We start from the raw sequence: 19,240 nt of genomic DNA on the forward strand, positions 1-19,240 counted from the left end.
TAGGATTGGTGACTTAAAGCATTAATAGTGATATGGAGTGGGTATGGGAGGTTGGTTGTGTCATAACTCTAAGGTAAAGTCAACAGTCTACCTTTGTATCTTATCCACTAGATATTATTCCTAGACAAATATTTCCCCTTAAATGTGTTTAAATTATGAATATATAGGGTCATATATGTCAAAATATGATTTTCGATGAAAATCTCACATCAAATCATGAAGAACGGCCTTAAAACGCGAAAGTGGTCAAAAACCGGGAAAAAGAACGAAATCTGTGAAATTTCAGATCCAGGGACTAGGTTCGGTCTTCAGGGGTTGGGAACCAAATGTAGGTTCGGTTGAGGGTGAGAGCTGAGAGGAGGTTCAGTTCTGGAAAATCTCGCAGGAGAGAAGGGAAGGAGCGAAGGCGAGAGTGGGGAAAGAAGCGAAATGGAGCGAAGTTTGGTCCTAAGGGGCCTTCAGGTTCGGTCCTCCTGAGTTTCGGTTCTCTGTCTCGGTTTCGGTCCTCTTACTCTCAGCCCATGCTATTTCGGTTCCTTCAGCCTTCGGCTTCGGTCCTTCGGTTCTTAAGGGTTTCACTTCTTAGGGTTTTGGCCCTAAGAAGGTTCGGCCCTATAAGGCTGTTTTTCATGTAAACTCTCCATTTTGCGCAGTTTTTGGCTAAGTTAAGGGTTAGAATGCCCCTAAATCATTATAAAAAGTTGATGGAGGTTATGAGAGAGATTTGGGAGAGATATTGATAAAGAGAGATTAAGAGAGACTTCGTTTGTGACCTTTTTGGATGTTTAGCTTTGCAACGCAAGGTTTATACACCCCATTAAGCCACGTTATGATTGTTATATTCCCCTAAGGGTTATGGAATAATATTTTATCAAGTAGTTTTGTCACTTACCCCAATTAAGGTTTAGAATTTCTGAACATACGAACTTTCCAATTGATAACTCCTTATTAAAATAGCGAGTTATACAATGGTAACATAATATAAACCCTAATATACAAGGGTTAAATGAGTTGAACTATTTGACTTGTTGACTTTATTTGACTCTGACTTGACCGGAAATTGACGATTGTCACATCATCCCCCCGTTAGAAGGAATTTCATTCTGAAAATAGCGCTTTGATTGGGACTTCAAGGGTTGGGGAAAAATGAGAGTATTTCTGTTCCATCTAGTCTTTGCATTCCTAGGCGAACTAGGGTCCTCGTTCTATGTTCTAATTGACCTTCACAATAGGGATGCAACTTGATTTCTATCGGTCTTTTTACGAAGCGAAAACTCTCTTCGAACAATTTCTTCTTCCGTTTGACACATGGAATGTAAGGTGTACATCTTTGACTTCTTGGGGGTATTTGAAGTTTGTTATGCTACTAGGGCCACCCTATCGAGGATACTGAACGGCCCAATATACCTTGGATTCAATATCCTACATTTTCTAAAATGTATCAAGCCTTTCCAGGGTGAGCCTTCTAATAGTACTTGATCTCCGACCTGGGATTTTCAATGGTTTTCGTCGATTGTCTGCATCACTCCTTTATCTATCTCTATAATCTTTTATTTGCTCTCAGATGTTGTCAATCTTCTATGTAGTTTCTCTTATGATTCCAGGGCCAGTACAGGGTGTTGTTAGGGACTTGTCCCTTAGATAACAGCATGAGACTTACTTCGACCCAGCATAGAGGGGATATGTGCTTACGGATGTAAGGAGCTTCAAATGGAGCGTCCTAAATTTTAGATTGATAGTTGTCGTTGTAGGAAAATTCAATGAATGGTAAGTGGGTATCCCACTCTTTTATCTAAGTCATTCACACAAGTTCTTGGCACATCTCCAAGGTTTGAACAGCTCTTTCACTCTGTCCGTTGGTTTGTAGGTAATAGGTCGCACTCCTATCGGCCGAGTCCCCGTAAGGACTATCAGACTCGTGAAATGAATCTAATATCTGTGTCAGAGATATTGGATATTGGCACACCATATATTCGTACGATCCCTTTGTTGTACGTTCAAATAAAATTTTACATCTTCTTGGTTTCTTTTTTTGGTAGGAAATGCGTGGTAACTTGGTTATTAAGTCCATGGTTAACCGCTCAACTTCCTTTCAGGTATCCCAAATTGTTGTTGGAAACTCGGAGACTCCTGTCGGTCTACCTTAGCCTTGGCACAAGTCGAGTACTTGCCCACATACGTATCGATGTCAACTTTTTCATTCGGCCACCATTATCATCCTTTGAGGTCCAGATACCTCTTTTCTGAGCCTGGATGAAAGAAGTAGCGAGTTCTTGTATGCTTCGTTTGTGATGGCGCCTCTGAATCTACCAACCTCGACATCCAGATCTGGTTCATGGAATAACATGCCCTTCCACTCTTGCCTTCTAGGTTCTTATAATCGGTGGAGATTGTACATTGTCGTGTGGTATATGTAGTGCCTCCAGGTCTCTAGGGTGACTACTACTGCTCGCAATTGTATGTTATGAGTGACCTAATCGACCCCATACATCTTTAACTGTCCCTTGGTATAGACGATGACCTTTTCTTTTTGTATTAACATGCATCCCAAGCCCTGGTTTGATGCGTCATTGTAGGCTGCAAAGTCTTTGATTCCTTCTGGTAGTGACAAAATCGGGGCTTTACATAAGGCATGTGTTACTTTCTGGAACGTGGTATCTTCCTTCTTCCTTTAAGTAAAATTTTTGTCCCGATTGTCGCTCCAGCGGGTTTTCACCATTGCGTAAGCTGCTTAGATCGATAGGGAGTGTATGAGTTCGGTTGGCATGACTTGGTTCTTTCGAATGGTAGAATGTTCATTTGTAGTCCTGGGTAGCTCTGTCTCGGAGTTCGTGGTAGGGCTCGTACCTGGTCCATCTGTCATTTCCTGGTACATACAGGTCATATATAATTAAGATTTGTAAGATAGTTGGATGGGTGTCCCTGCCCCAAGTCCACAACCAGACAAGGAACAGGAAATAAGGCGGGAACACGCATCTAATGTTCGTGGAATCTTAATTCTACCCAACTCTTCGCATATACACATAGTAGTGATAGGTTATCCGCATTTCGTCTCATGTCTCCGGGATTGATCTTGATCTGCTATCCGAGTGATACTCTCGAAGGGTCTACTAGGAGTATGTGACATCCCCAAAATCATGGCCAGAAAAGACCGGTTTGTTTATGCTTTGTTTAAAAATCAGAGTAACATTTTAAATAAAAGTGTTGCGGAATTTGTCCCAAAGCAATAAATATGATAAAGATTTATCAAAAGTATTTCCATAGAAATGTATTTCATTAAAAGACTCAGGATGTCATGTTCGTACAGATCAAAAGCATAAACAGTACAATACAAGCCTTACTACATTATTTCATATCTACAGGCCTATATCCGTAATCCCTCGTCCAAACATCATATATATGCTCAAGCGCCACTACCTGTAATACATAAAACTGAGTGGGTCAGGCTTGGGAGCCTGGTGAGCACATAGGGTTTTCAACCCACAATAAATCAGTTTATTAACTTCATTAAATTAAACAAACCCGATTACCCGTTCCCGTTATCCTCACATTACGTCCCTAAGCATCTATCATAAGGGACCTATCCTAAGGATTATCATCGGGATGGACATTACTGCTAAGGGGATTCCTTAGCAACAAATGTCCTTAAGGCAACCATGTGGGGGATGGAGTACATCTGGTGAGCACACAGTTCAAATAAACACACAGTTCGAATAAACACCTACAGGTTGCGAGCCTGCTAGTGTTCCACTGGACTGTCTAGAATAGTCCGTGGTCGTCATCTATACTCCGCAAGATGACTGGATCATCAATAACATCTATAACGAGGCCTCTCATTATTTTGTTTTGTCACACAACAACTATTACATCTACCCATGTTTTACCCAACACATTTTGTGGATATAAAATACATATACAGTTTAAATCTTTGAAAACATGTATAAAACGTTCATCCAGCATAGATAGCAAGTATTCACATAATATGCACACATAGCACGTAATTTATATTAAATACTTCATATCTATGTGTAAGCTGAAAGTAACTATGCACTCACCTGAAAAGGTGGTGATTCCGAACTCAGGCAGCGCTTCGCTTCTTAAAAAGAATTTTCTTCGACGAAACCTAGTATTATTACCACTAGAGTTTAGTTTATTATTCGTCGAGACTAATTAATAGTCTAGCTATTATTATTATTATATAAGCGTCAAAAAATACTTATATAACCCATAATAATAGCCCAAGTATTTATTATAAGTTCCTAATAACGTTACTATAATTAAATAAAAGCTATATTAAAAATAGCGTAGGCGTAGCTCACTTACAGCGGGTTTTATAGAAAACCGGGCTTTGCTTGGAGCAGCGTTCCTGAGCCGAAAATCTCTTCTTCTCGGAGCCTTTGAGCACTCCGGGGCTTCCGCCTCGTGCTAGGGAGGTTCCCTAGGCTTTTCGGGGGATTTCGGGGCTAGAGAGAGGTTCTAGAGAGAGAGAGAGAGAGAGTAAAGAGAAGAAAGAATGGGAAAGGTGTGAAGAAAATGAGGGTGGGAGAGGTGGTATTTATAGGATGAAATGTGGCTGAACTTGGTGCCACATGTCACCATTTGGTGGCAAGCCTTGGGGAGAAAGCAATGGCCAAGATTGTGCCACATCACCCATTTTCGCACAGCACACTTCCGACTTCTAAAATCCGTAACTTTCACATATGACCTCCGTTTTTGACGTTCTTTATATCCACGCGTAGGTAATAATAAGATCTACAACTTTCATTTTGACACCGTCAGCTAATTCTCGACCGATCTTAAATTTAACAGTACAAGGAGATTATACTGTTAAACGTCTGCGTAAAATTAATAACTTCTACATACGGACTCTGTTTTTGTCTGTCTTTTTACAGTTGATTTCCTATTAATGAGATCTTCAACTCTCATTTACATTGCGTAAGCCAAAAACCGCTCGAACTAAAATTCGAGTTTCAAGCCGTGCACTGCTAAGCCGAATCTTAGAAAAATCATAACTTCTTCATACGAAGTCAGATTTGGGCGTTCTTTTTATCGATGTTCTTAGTTTAACATATTCTACGACTTTTGTTTAGATTGCTAAGGCTAAAAAGTCTTCTATCGTAAATCCACTATTTACGTCTCCCGGTGTCGTGCCGGTTTTGCCGTAAAACTTCGGCGGGCCATAACTTCTTCGTTATAGCTCGGATTTCGACATTCTTTATATGTACGGAAACCTTGAGACATATTCTACATCTTTATGTAGAGATATCGGGATTATCTCACACTTTAATTTTGACGCTCATTTTTATTCTTTATTAATTATACATTTATAATTAAATAATAAACACATAAACACACATAATTCACATAATAGTCAAATATTTCATATTTATTACTTCAAAAAGAGTTACAATAGTTGACCTAGACTATTACATTGACAAAAATGCTTAGCCCTGAAAACCCGGGCGTTACAATTCTCTCCCCCTTAGGATGATTCCGTCCCGGAATCATGCATCAGCAAACGGATGTGGATAGCGACTCATCATGTCATCCTCTGTTTCCCAAGTGAGATTCGGCCCATTCGAATGTTTCCATCGGACTAGCACCAAGTCGACCATCTTGCGTCGTAAGTTCTTAGTCTTACGGTCAACAATTGCCTCAGGCTCTTCGATCTGCCTTTTATTCTCATCCATCCTTAATTCCGAGATTGGAATTATATCGGGAACATCTCCCATGAATTTCCTCAAATAACACACATGGAAGGTGTTATGAATACCATTGAGTTCTTCAGGCAATTCCAGCTTGTAAGCTTGGTTCCCAATCCTCTGAAGAACTTTGAACGGTCCAATAAACCTTGGACTCAACTTTCCTCGTTTCCCAAATCGTATAAGTCCCTTCCACGGTGAGACTTTAAGTAAAACAGAATCCCCAACTTCGAAGGTTATCGGTCGTCTTTTCTTGTCGGCATAGCTCTTCTGACGATCCTGAGCTGCTAACATTCTTTCCCTAATCACCTTCAATTTCTCAGCAGTCTCATGGACTATCTCGGGGCCCATAAACTGCTTCTCTCCGGCTTCGAGCCAACAAGACGGTGTTCGACACTTCTGTCCATACAAGGCTTGATAAGGTGCCATCTTGATGCTCGAGTGAAAACTATTGTTGTAGGAAAATTCTACTAGAGGTAAGTGCTCGTCCCAATTCCCTTGGAATTCGAGGGTACATGATCTCAGCATATCTTCCAACGTCTGAGTCGTTCTTTCACTCTGACCATCAGTTTGCGGATGGTAAGCAGTACTCAAACACAACTTTGTACCCAACTCCTCTTGTAGACTCCTCCAAAACCTTGACGTGAAACGACTATCACGATCTGACACAATCGTAAGAGGGACACCGTGAAGTCTTACAATTTCCTTCACGTAAGCGTTTGCGAGCTTATCCATAGACCACTTCTCGTTGGCGGCTATGAAGTGTGCACTCTTGGTGAAACGATCCACGACTACCTAAATCATGTCGTGTCCGTTCTTCGTTCTGGGCAGTTTAGTCACAAAATCCATGGTGATGTCTTCCCATTTACCCATGGGTACAGGTAAAGGTTCTAAACTCCCATACGGTTTCTGATGTTGTGCCTTAACCCTCGCGCATGTTACGCACTCGGCCACATACTTTGCAACATCGAGCTTCATCGTCGGCCACCAGTAGTAGGGTTTTAGGTCCCTATACATTTTAGTGCTACCGGGATGAATCGAGTACATGGTCTTGTGTGCTTCTTCCATTAGAAGATCTCTTATTCCTCCCGTCTTAGGTACCCAGATTCGATCTTGGAATACCTTCAGTCCTCGACTGTTTGTACCGAACACTAACGTTTTTCCCAAACGTTCTTCCTTTCGGTCATTCTTTTCTAAGGCTTCTTCTTGAGCTTTCCTGATACTTTCCACAATCGTCGAGACGACTTCAATTCTTAACGCTCTTGGCCTTTTTCTTTCAAGATTGACTTTCCGACTGAGAGCATCAGCAACAATATTTGCTTTACCTGGGTGGTAAAGTATCTCACAGTCGTAGTCCTTGAGAAGCTCTAGCCAGCGTCGTTGCCTCATGTTCAACTCCTTCTGATTAAAGAGATATTGGTGACTCTTATGATCAGTGAAGAGCTTGCACTTCGTGCCATAGAGGTAATGCCTCCATATCTTTAAGGCAAATACTACCGCTGCCAACTCCAGATCATGAGTAGGGTAGTTCTTTTCGTGCTCTTTCAATTGTCGAGATGCGTATGCTATCACCTTTTCTCTTTGGATCAGAACACAACCCAACCCGACTCCAGATGCATCACTATAAACCGCAAAATCTTCAACTCCATCGGGTAGAGAAAGTATCGGTGCTTCACATAACTTCTTCTTTAGCTTCTCGAACGCCTCATCGTGTTTCTCACTCCATGTATACGTAGCTCCTTTATGGATCAAAGTTGTTAATGGAGCAGCTATCGAAGAAAAGCCTTGGATAAATCGTCGGTAATATCCGGCTAATCCTAGAAAGCTTCGAACCTCCGTGGGACTCTTCGGACGTTCCCACTTCATTACAGCCTCGATCTTGGCGGGGTCAACCATTATTCCTTCTTGGTTAACAACATGACCCAAGAATTGGACTTCCCGTATCAAGAAGTCGCATTTGGAGAACTTTGCAAAAAGCTTCTCCTTCTTTAACACCTCTAACACTTCTCGTAGATGCTTGCCATGTTCCTCCTGGCTTTTCGAGTAGATGAGAATGCCGTCGATGAACACTATCACAAATTTATCGAGGAATGGTTTACAAACCCTATTCATCAAATCCATGAATGCTGCGGGAGCATTGGTTAGTCCGAATGACATAACTAAGAACTCGTAGTGTCGATATCTTGTTCTGAATGCAGTCTTCTCAATATCCTGCTCTCTCACCTTCAGCTGATGATATCCTGACCTAAGATCGATCTTTGAGAAGTAGCTCGAACCTTGCAGCTGATCGAATAGGTCATCAATCCTCGGCAATGGATACTTGTTCTTCACCGTTGCCTTATTCAGCTCTCGGTAGTCTATGCACATCCTCATGCTTCCGTCCTTCTTCTTCACGAATAACACCGGAGCTCCCCAGGGTGATGAACTAGGTCGAATGAATCCGCTGTCCAACAACTCCTGAAGTTGTGTCTTGAGCTCCTTCATCTCTGTCGGTGCTAATCGGTAAGGTGGCTTTGCTATCGGTGTTGTTCCTGGTAACAAGTCTATACGAAACTCCACTTGTCTATCAGGTGGTAATCCGGGAAGATCTTCGGGAAAGACTTCCGGATAATCGCACACAACCGGTATATTCTGCACCTCTTTCTTTTCTTTCTTAGCATCGATTACGAATGCCAAGTATGATGCACATCCTTTGAACAAACATTTCCTAGCTTTCATCAGGGAGATGATTCCAGAATTCACTCTGCGTTTGTCCCCGTACACCATAAATGATTCCTTTCCGGGTGGGTTTATCCTAACTATCTTCTTTCGGCATAATATCTCGGCATCGTTGGCGCTAAGCCAATCCATATCCAAAATGATGTCGAAACCGTTTAACTATATGGGTAATAGTTCCTCATGGAATTCGTTTCCATTTAAGTCAATGACGATGTTCCTTATACGATTACTAACAGGTACGAATTTACCACTGGCAACTTCTACAATCAGGGCATTATCTAGTTTTACTACAGGCAATGCTAATCTTCCACCAAATTTATGCGAGACAAAGGAGTAATTGGCTCCGGAATCAAATAGTATATTTGCAGGCAAACCATTTACAAGAAAGGTACCTGAAGCGATGTCTGCTGCCTCCTTCGCAGCCTCGAGCGTCATCTGAAAGGCTCTCGCCTTTGGCTTTGGTGGTATGTTGGGCCTTCCCGCATCTTTCTTCTTTGAGCAATCCTTAGCAATATGCCCTTCTTCACGACACTCGTAGCACACCTTCTTGTTGGTGGTGCACTCATTGGCATAGTGCCCCGTTTTCCCACACTTGTAGTAGGTTACTTCATCGCCACATTTTCCTGAGTGCTTCTTCTTGCACTTCTCGCACCATTTAAATTCATTTCCTCCCCCGAATTTTTTTGAACCGAACTTGCTCTTCTTTTTGTTGGGTTTAGCAGACCCTTCAAATTTCCTCTTCTCTCCAACCTCGATTTTGCTGGCAGATCTTCCCTTAATCATGTCCTCCACAGACTTGGCAGCCTAGATAGCTGCCTCCAAAGTAGGTGCCTGATGTACTGGCACCGCGTACTCCCATGGAAGTCCCTTTGCGTACTTATCAATTTTCGTCAGCTCATCCGGAACAAGACGCAAGGCAAACTCCATCTTTTCTGTGAAGTTGTTCGTGTATTCATCGATTGACATGCTTCCCTTCTTCAGGGTTAGAAACTGGTTCTCTAACTCTAGCAGGTTTTGAGCCGAGCAGTATTTTCGTTTGAATTGCACCAGAAATTCTGCCCATGTCAGTTGCAGGGGCTTGTTGGGGCTTAAAGTCTTCCCCAAGGTATTCCACCAACGTACAGCGCCTCCTCGAAACTGACGTACTGCAAACGTGGTCTGTAGCTTTCCTCTGCAACCGCACGTCATGAAAGCTAACTCCATCTCCGAGATCCAATCCATGACCCCGATTGGATCTTCTTTTCCCGTGAAAGTCGATGGCTTGCAAGTCAGAAAATCCTTGTACTTGCATCCATTCCTCTCGACTTCGTCACCTTGGTTGTTTTGTTGAACTATTGGTGGGTTGGCTTGACCAACGATTCCACTGTAGTCTCCTTCCTCAGTCTGCCCTTCGTTCAACTCAGGCAGTTCGATTTGAATAGTCGCTTCCTCTCGATTTTGCTGGAGCAAACGCCTGGTTTCCTCCATTTGACGATCCAACATTGCCTGGATCATCGCTTGCACTCCGGCCATCGTTATTGGTCCGGCAGCGGCTTCCACAACTGGTATTTGCTCGATCACTGGGGGTTGGTTTATGTTCCCATTTGCATTCACGTTTCCGCTACGGGTCCTTGCCATCTTGATCTATACACCGAATAAGGTGAATTCAGATCTTTATTTAGGACTGATGTTCAAATCATCATTATCTCTCTGAAACGTTTACATGCTAGTTCTAATATCGTACTTGTACATTTAGAATCCTAAACACATTAGGTTTCCAGATCCGGTCGGCAACAGACCATAGATCCGAACAATTAACAGCATATCAGGCACAAAGCATTTAGCACATAAAAGCATTTTAGGCATAATTCCTAAAATAAGCTAGTGCTCACACCTCACAATCATCGCTTAGCATTCTAAGTTTAAGTCTAGAAATCTTACAAATTCCTAGTTCGCTTAAACTAATGCTCTGATACCAACTGTGACATCCCCAAAATCACGGCCAGAAAAGACCGGTTTGTTTATGCTTTGTTTAAAAATCAGAGTAACATTTTAAATAAAAGTGTTGCGGAATTTGTCCCAAAACAATAAATATGATAAAGATTTATCAAAAGTATTTCCATAGAAATGTATTTCATTAAAAGACTCGGGATGTCATGTTCGTACAGATCAAAAGCATAAACAGTACAATACAAGCCTTACTACATTATTTCATATCTACAGGCCTATATCCGTAATCCCTCGTCCAAACATCATATATATGCTCAAGCGCCACTACCTGTAATACATAAAACTGAGTGGGTCAGGCTTGGGAGCCTGGTGAGCACATAGGGTTTTCAACCCACAATAAATCAGTTTATTAACTTCATTAAATTAAACAAACCCGATTACCCGTTCCCGTTATCCTCACATTACGTCCCTAAGCATCTATCATAAGGGACCTATCCTAAGGATTATCATCGGGATGGACATTACTGCTAAGGGGATTCCTTAGCAACAAATGTCCTTAAGGCAACCATGTGGGGGATGGAGTACATCTGGTGAGCACACAGTTCAAATAAACACACAGTTCGAATAAACACCTACAGGTTGCGAGCCTGCTAGTGTTCCACTGGACTGTCTAGAATAGTCCGTGGTCGTCATCTATACTCCGCTAGATGACTGGATCATCAATAACATCTATAACGAGGCCTCTCATTATTTTGTTTTGTCACACAACAACTATTACATCTACCCATGTTTTACCCAACACATTTTGTAGATATAAAATACATATACAGTTTAAATCTTTGAAAACATGTATAAAACGTTCATCCAGCATAGATAGCAAGTATTCACATAATATGCACACATAGCACGTAATTTATATTAAATACTTCATATCTATGTGTAAGCTGAAAGTAACTATGCACATACCTGAAAAGGTGGTGATTCCGAACTCAGGCAGCGCTTCGCTTCTTAAAAAGAATTTTCTTCGACGAAACCTAGTATTATTACCACTAGAGTTTAGTTTATTATTCGTCGAGACTAATTAATAGTCTAGCTATTATTATTATTATATAAGCGTCAAAAAATACTTATATAACCCATAATAATAGCCCAAGTATTTATTATAAGTTCCTAATAACGTTACTATAATTAAATAAAAGCTATATTAAAAATAGCGTAGGCGTAGCTCACTTACAGCGGGTTTTATAGAAAACCGGGCTTTGCTTGGAGCAGCGTTCCTGAGCTGAAAATCTCTTCTTCTCGGAGCCTTTGAGCACTCCGGGGCTTCCGCCTCGTGCTAGGGAGGTTCCCTAGGCTTTTCGGGGGATTTCGGGGCTAGAGAGAGGTTCTAGAGAGAGAGAGAGAGAGTAAAGAGAAGAAAGAATGGGAAAGGTGTGAAGAAAATGAGGGTGGGAGAGGTGGTATTTATAGGGTGAAATGTGGCTGAACTTGGTGCCACATGTCACCATTTGGTGGCAAGCCTTGGGGAGAAAACAATGGCCAAGATTGTGCCACATCACCCATTTTCGCACAGCACACTTCCGACTTCTAAAATCCGTAACTTTCACATACGACCTCCGTTTTTGACGTTCTTTATATCCACGCGTAGGTAATAATAAGATCTACAACTTTCATTTTGACACCGTCAGCTAATTCTCGACCGATCTTAAATTTAACAGTACAAGGAGATTATACTGTTAAACGTCTGCGTAAAATTAATAACTTCTACATACGGACTCTGTTTTTGTCTGTCTTTTTACAGTTGATTTCCTATTAATGAGATCTTCAACTCTCATTTACGTTGCGTAAGCCAAAAACCGCTCGAACTAAAATTCGAGTTTCAAGCCGTGCACTGCTAAGCCGAATCTTAGAAAAATCATAACTTCTTCATACGAAGTCAGATTTGGGCGTTCTTTTTATCGATGTTCTTAGTTTAACATATTCTACGACTTTTGTTTAGATTGCTAAGGCTAAAAAGTCTTCTATCGTAAATTCACTATTTACGTCCCCCGGTGCCATGCCGGTTTTGCCGTAAAACTTCGGCGGGCCATAACTTCTTCGTTATAGCTCGGATTTCGGCATTCTTTATATGTACGGAAACCTTGAGACATATTCTACAACTTTATGTAGAGATATCGGGATTATCTCACACTTTAATTTTGACGCTCATTTTTATTCTTTATTAATTATACATTTATAATTAAATAATAAACACATAAACACACATAATTCACATAATACTCAAATATTTCATATTTATTACTTCAAAAAGAGTTACAATAGTTGACCTAGACTATTACATTGACAAAAATGCTTAGCCCTGAAAACCCGGGCATTACAGAGTACTTTGAAAATGTTTCGAAAGGTATAATACACCTCTAGAGAGTTCTTTGGAGTTTCCCAATGAAGGATGACCCGAGGGTCAGAGTCAAACTTAGGGCTATGAGAGACGAGGGTTCCGATATTCATTTGGTTAGGTAGGGGGAGGGGGTCTTCTTATAACATATGTAATTGATAAGGTGATGTCCCAAACCAATCCATATCGAATGGCGACATCGGATTTTCTTAAGTTGTATTTGAATGAGATATTCGTTAGATTGATAGTGCATCCTGTGTTTCTTTTCAGTGTGTTCCGTTTTTAATCGATGTTATTATTACTGTAAATTATTCATACCACAATAGCTAGTATTGGTATTAAGTGTGTTCTGATAGCTAGTAATGATACGTTATAACTTGATCCTCGACAGTTCACTCTATGATCGATCGGTATATGTAAGTCGTATGTCACTTGATATTGATGAAACCGACGAGTTAATGGGTCTACCCTAACCCCACTAGTAGACATGGAACAGGAATTAGGATGGAATTATTCACTTTAAGTCTGTAATATTTTAATTATATTTAACCCTGATGTATACATCAAGTCATCACAGTTCACATATAAGTGTTTTGATTTGATAGAGCGAGAGAAAGCATTTTAACTACTTCTTGATAGATGGTAATTTTTGAAAACATACTTAAAACCATACAAACATACGTTACATAGCTAGACTTGTTTTTGAAACGATCCTAAAACTCCTAATAAGGTTCCTTGTTGCTTATGTTGGTTCGGTTGTTACACCCCTCCTGCTCCTCCGTCATTTCTCTCAATTGGACAGTCCCTTTTGAAGTGTCCCGTTTCACCGCATAGGTGGCATGCTGAGTTTACATCGGTATTGGTGTTTGAGGCGACGTGTCGGGTCCGGTTTCCGCTGGAGCGGGAAGTGTGTCCATTCTTGTTGCAGTTCTTACAGTGCAACACCTGGCAAAACCCATTGTGGAGGTAGCTACACTAGTTACACTTTTGAAGTTTTCCAATATACCACCTGGCTAGTGCTTGAGTGACAGGTGTTGTGGCAAAGGCCGAGGCATGCATCGTGATCACTGTTGTAATTGTAGGGGCAACCACAGTTTGTTGTCTTTTAGCGAGTTTTTGAGTTAGAGTGCGATTCTTTTTGCCCCAAAACTATCGTTTCTTTCTCTTTAGCTTGTGGTCTGACGCGTCTTCGTTGGTAGATATATGCCAGTGTCCTTAATTGTTACTGCAACTAGAAGTGTTGGTACTGCCTCCTATTTCGTTGGCGTTGTTAGCATTTAGTTGAACCATGACGGCTGAAACTATTTCCGTGACTATAGCTTGAAAAGTAGCAGAGTCTATCTACAGGATTGGTGTCTTGCTTGTTGGATGGTTCCCTCCTGGTGACGACATAGTCCTATTGTAGGGTGAGGGACGATCTTGTGAGTATTCATGATCATTGCTAGTTACATTCTCACGATTTATATAAATAAATTTCGCACTTTGTTGTGCTATTCCTAATGTTTCCCGCTAAACATCCCCAAGATGGAGTTATGCTGGTGGATAGAAGTGGGTTTTGTACGAGCATTAAGTTTTACCTATCCTAGTTCTATCTTTCCCCATACATAATTAGCTGAGGAGTTCTGATGGGATCCGGTGCATTAGTGCTAGTATGATCGCACCCCATAGGTCTACGAAGCGGGCATCTTTCAACCATAAAGTTTACAAGATGAAATGATCCTGATTCTCTAGTAAAGGCTTATACGTCGTGATTTATCTAACTAAGTTATCTTAGTTCTGAGCGTGTCATGTTTCAGCTTTTATAGGATTCTGAAAACGATTCATAACTAAGTTCTGTGAAAAATATACTTATCAATTTGTAGTAGTTACATTCTTATGAACATCTGTGAACTGAATAAGTTGTTATTATTTGATATGAAGGACAAAATAAGCCTAACACATAGTGTGAGCAGTGTAATTACTAACCCACCAGGTTGTATTAGTTTATTAATTATTTGTGTGACGCATACAGTGCGTGGTCTCTTCGCATATCTAAGGAATTGGTATATCTGTTTTATGCTTGTGACATGATTATCCTAAATTTAGCTGTAGAGATTTGTTGCCTTCAGGTATTCCCAAGGTGTTCTTGTTCGTTGTAGATGTGTTGAATCCCTACTATATCATGCTTTAGACTTTGTTACTGTTCTCCTTTATTTTGTGGTGGAGGGTCGGACCCCGAATGTCTGAGCGAGTTTCTTATGTATGATTATACTATGGTAAGGATCAATAACATTTACTCCAGTGTTCTACTCTACGACTGATCCCTTCCCAGATTCCTCTTCGCACATCTCTTCTCGTCTTTCACCGACTCCTCCAGTGGTTGTTGCTGTGGAGGGGCTATGGCTATCTATATTATTTTTGCGAGAATGGGAGGGGTTAAAGAATATATGGGATTTACTAAATGAATTTTTTTTTATTTTTTGGGTGACCCCTACCAAGTCTTCCCATAATTACGCAGTGTATACATGTTGTATATATCTTAGGGTTAAACAGGCCTTTGATGAGTGATCCTACTCTAAGACCACATCCAAATAAGGAAAAGGAGGTAGAGTAAAAATCACCCATTTCTGGGTCTATACAATCTCAATTATATAAAACCTTAAGGTATACACTCGGTAATTGTTAATCTACCAATAAGGGTCTACTTAATGCCACATAAGTGATAGTACCACAAAATACTCCTATAGTATTTTAAACGTCATGTTTGGTTCTTAATGGTTTTATTTTATTTGAAGTTGTTAGGCTTGTTGTTCACTATGACCATTCCCAACATACATTAATCACACCTTGGATTAAATATAGTCGATCAGACTATATTCTTCCCAAGTCTGATTACATATCCCAAGGTCTACTCGTAATGTCCAACTCCTTATTTTTAATTTTGTATCGTACTAAATTTATCACTATACTAGTATGCATGCATGTACTCATACTTTAAATCAAGAAACTATTTCATTTCCAAAAGTATAGTTATTTGAAAAATGCTTAATCAGAGACTTTTAGTCCTAATGCATTTATAGTTTGTATATCTTATGTGGTTTGATATACTTAGTTCACTATAAACAATGTTCTGATACCAATCTATTACACACCTAAACCAAGGATGGAGGAAACGTCCGGGCGTGGAGGACGTCATAAGTAGTATCATAATAACGAGTATAATAGTGATCAAAGTAAATACGACCATCATAAATATAATTGAAAAAAATTACATTGTAGTATGTGTTCACATATTTCCGAATCAATTACATTATGATGAAAATTGAAATGTTTGACGTCTGAGCGTCCCACCCTCAAAAGTTGTTGTTTATCTGGTTCACTGATTTCCTGAGAATACAAGTATTTTCGAAAAAGTATCAACAATTAAGTTGGTGAGTTCATAAGCTTTTGTATGTGGTGTTTGAAATTATTTGCTTGTAAAAGTTACGTGTTTTCCAAAAAAATCTAATATTTCCCTTTTAAAATGTATTGTAGCCTTAAATGTCAAAGACCAAAATGCACAAGTATTTTCCATACTTAAAATAAATCATACAAGTTTAAATTGACACAAACTCATTTAGTTGACAGAAAAACCCGGTACTTTGTAATGTACCCCTTTTTATATAAACCCGGTACTTTGCATTCGTACCCTATTTATATGAAGGTCTGGTACTTTGTAATGTACCCCTTTTTATATTAACCCGGTACTTTGTATTCGTACCCCATTTATATGAACTGAAAATCCGGTACTTTGTGATGTACCACTTTTTATATAAACCCGGTACTTTGCATTTGAAACCCATTTATATGAACTGAAAATCCAGTACTTTGTGATGTACCAACTTTTATATAAACCTGGTACTTTGCATTCGTACCCCATTTATATGAACTGAAAATCCCTTTGTAATGAGTTCGAAATGTAAATGAAACATAAAGTACACCTATTATAGTTTATCATAATTTTTTGAAATGTATAGTAACCTTTTCTATTTAAGTAGAATATGAAGCAAAACATAACTATGTTTATTATGAAGTCATCAAAGATTTACAGTTTGCTCAACATGTTATAAAGTGTTATGAAAGTTGTAATCTGTAAATTTGTTTTTACCGTTTCTGCACTGATTTAGAAAAATCATACGAAATCAAAAACTAGATTCGTAACCTCTGAGAGTTTAGAAAATGTGTCTAGTTTATTCATAAATTTTATTAATATTTTTACAAGTCTCTAACTGGGGTGAAAACATTCATTTTCAAAGACTGGTCTGAATTCGTAGCTACATTGATAGGCATTTTTATAAAAATCACCATAACTTGTAAAAAATCGTATGGAAATCTATAAGCAATCATTTTAAAGGTATAAACCTGAAATATAGTCAACTAATATAGTTTTGAAAGATAAAAAGTTTAAAATGTTCAAAACAGTTCATGAATGGAACTCAACTTTTCTGTGGAAAGTTGATGTTTGAGTTTTGTTAAATTTTTGGTAAGTTAACTTGTATTCTCCCCTTAAAACTTGAAGAAAATATGAAAATGTGGGGGTATAAACTCCACTTAAGTGATTTATTAGGATGGATGATGAATAGAAGAAGTTTCCAAGTCAAGAAAACTTGGGAGATGCTTGAAGATTCGATGATCTAGTAACAATTATGATGATATTTGTGTAAGGAACCCATGATTTGAGTGAAGGGGTGTAAGATAATCAAGAGAGGGATGAAATTTACTTACAAAAGGAGGATGAAAAGATCAACATCGCTGTAGAATCTCAAAATCTAGGAGAGAAGTGGAGAGAGAGAAGTGTTTAGCTTAATGCATGAATGGTGATATGGAGTGGAGGATGAAAGGAAAGACTTCTTGGAGGTGAGATAAAAAATTCCCAGCCCTTGTGCAAGATAACTTTCTAGGGAAGGGTGTGAGGGGACAAGGAATAGACTAGTAATGATGGAATTGGTGACTTAATGCATGAATAGTGATATGGAGTGGGTATGGGAGATTGGTTGTGTCATAACTTTAAGGTAAAGTCAACACTCTACATTAATATCTTATCCACTAAATATTATTCGTAGACAAAGATTATCCTTAAAATGTGTTTACATTATGAATAGATAGGGTCTAATATGTCAAAATATGATTTTGGGTGAAAATCCCAAGTCAAAATCATGAAAAACGGGCTTAAAACGCAAAAGTGGTCGAAAACTGGGAAAAAGAACGAAATCTGTGAAATTTCGGATCCAGGGCTGAGGGTTCGGTCTTCAGGAGATGGAACCGAAGGTAGGCTCGGTTGAGGGTGAGATCCGAGAGGAGGTTTGGTTTCGGGAAATCTCTCAGGCGAGAATGGAAGGAGCGAAGGCGAGAGTGGAGAAAGAAGCGAAATGGAGCGAAGTTTGGTACTAAGGGGCCTTCGGGTTCGGTTCTCCTGAGTTTCGGTTCTCTGTATTAGTTTCGGTCCTCTTACTTTCGTCCCATGCTGTTTCGGTTCCTTCATCCTTCGGCTTTGGTCCTTTAGCTCTTAGGGGTTTCGCTTCTTAGGCTTCGGCCCTAAGAAGGTTCGGCCCTATAAGACTGCTTTTCGCGTAAACTCCCCGTTTTGCGTAGTTTTTGGCTAAGTTAAGGGTCAGGATGCCCCCAAATCATTATAAAAAGTTGAGGGAGGTTATGAGAGAGAATTAGGGGGGAGAGAGAGAGAGAGAGAGAGAGAGAGAGAGAGAAAGAGAGAGAGAGAGAGAGAGAGAAATTGATAAAGAGAGATTGAGAGAGACTTCGTTTGTGACCTTATTGGATGCTTAGCTTTGCAACACAAGGTTTGTATACCCCGTTAAGCCTCATTATGATTGTTATATGCCCCCGAGGGTTATGGAATAATGTTTTATCGAGTAGTTTCATCACTTACCCGATTAAGGTTTAGAATTTCTAAACATACGAACTTTCCAAGTGATAACTTCTTATTAAAATAGCGAGTTGTACAATGGTAACATAATGCAAGGGTTAAATGAGTTGAACCGTTTGAATTTTTGACTCTATTTGACTTTCACTTGACCGGAAATTGACGATTGTCACATCATGTCATTAACTATGGTCCTCATCATACTCATGATATTAACTGTGATCATACTTTTTTCACAAGTAGCTATGATTAGAACAAGAAGGATATTATTTACTATCAATATTCTTAATATGACATGTAGCAAATAGATTTCAAGAAAGACCAATTTTCTTGATAGACATCTACTAGAAGATATCTATTAGATTAGACTGGAGGTTATCTAAATCCATGTTATCCTAAGAAAATGTGTAGAGCTTGAGATCTACTTGTGGATATAAAGCAAACATCTCAATATTGCAATCATCATTTTAATGTAAAACCACAAGGTATAATTTTATATCAAAATAACATGTGTGTTTACTAAAAACTAGTGGGAGTATAGTGAAATTCTTAATCTTTTATGAATGAGACATACTTAATAATTTGAAATCACATTCT

This window comes from Lactuca saligna, chromosome 1, assembly GCF_052625555.1.
Source record: "Lactuca saligna cultivar CGN05327 chromosome 1, ASM5262555v1, whole genome shotgun sequence".
Lineage (NCBI taxonomy): Eukaryota > Viridiplantae > Streptophyta > Magnoliopsida > Asterales > Asteraceae > Lactuca > Lactuca saligna.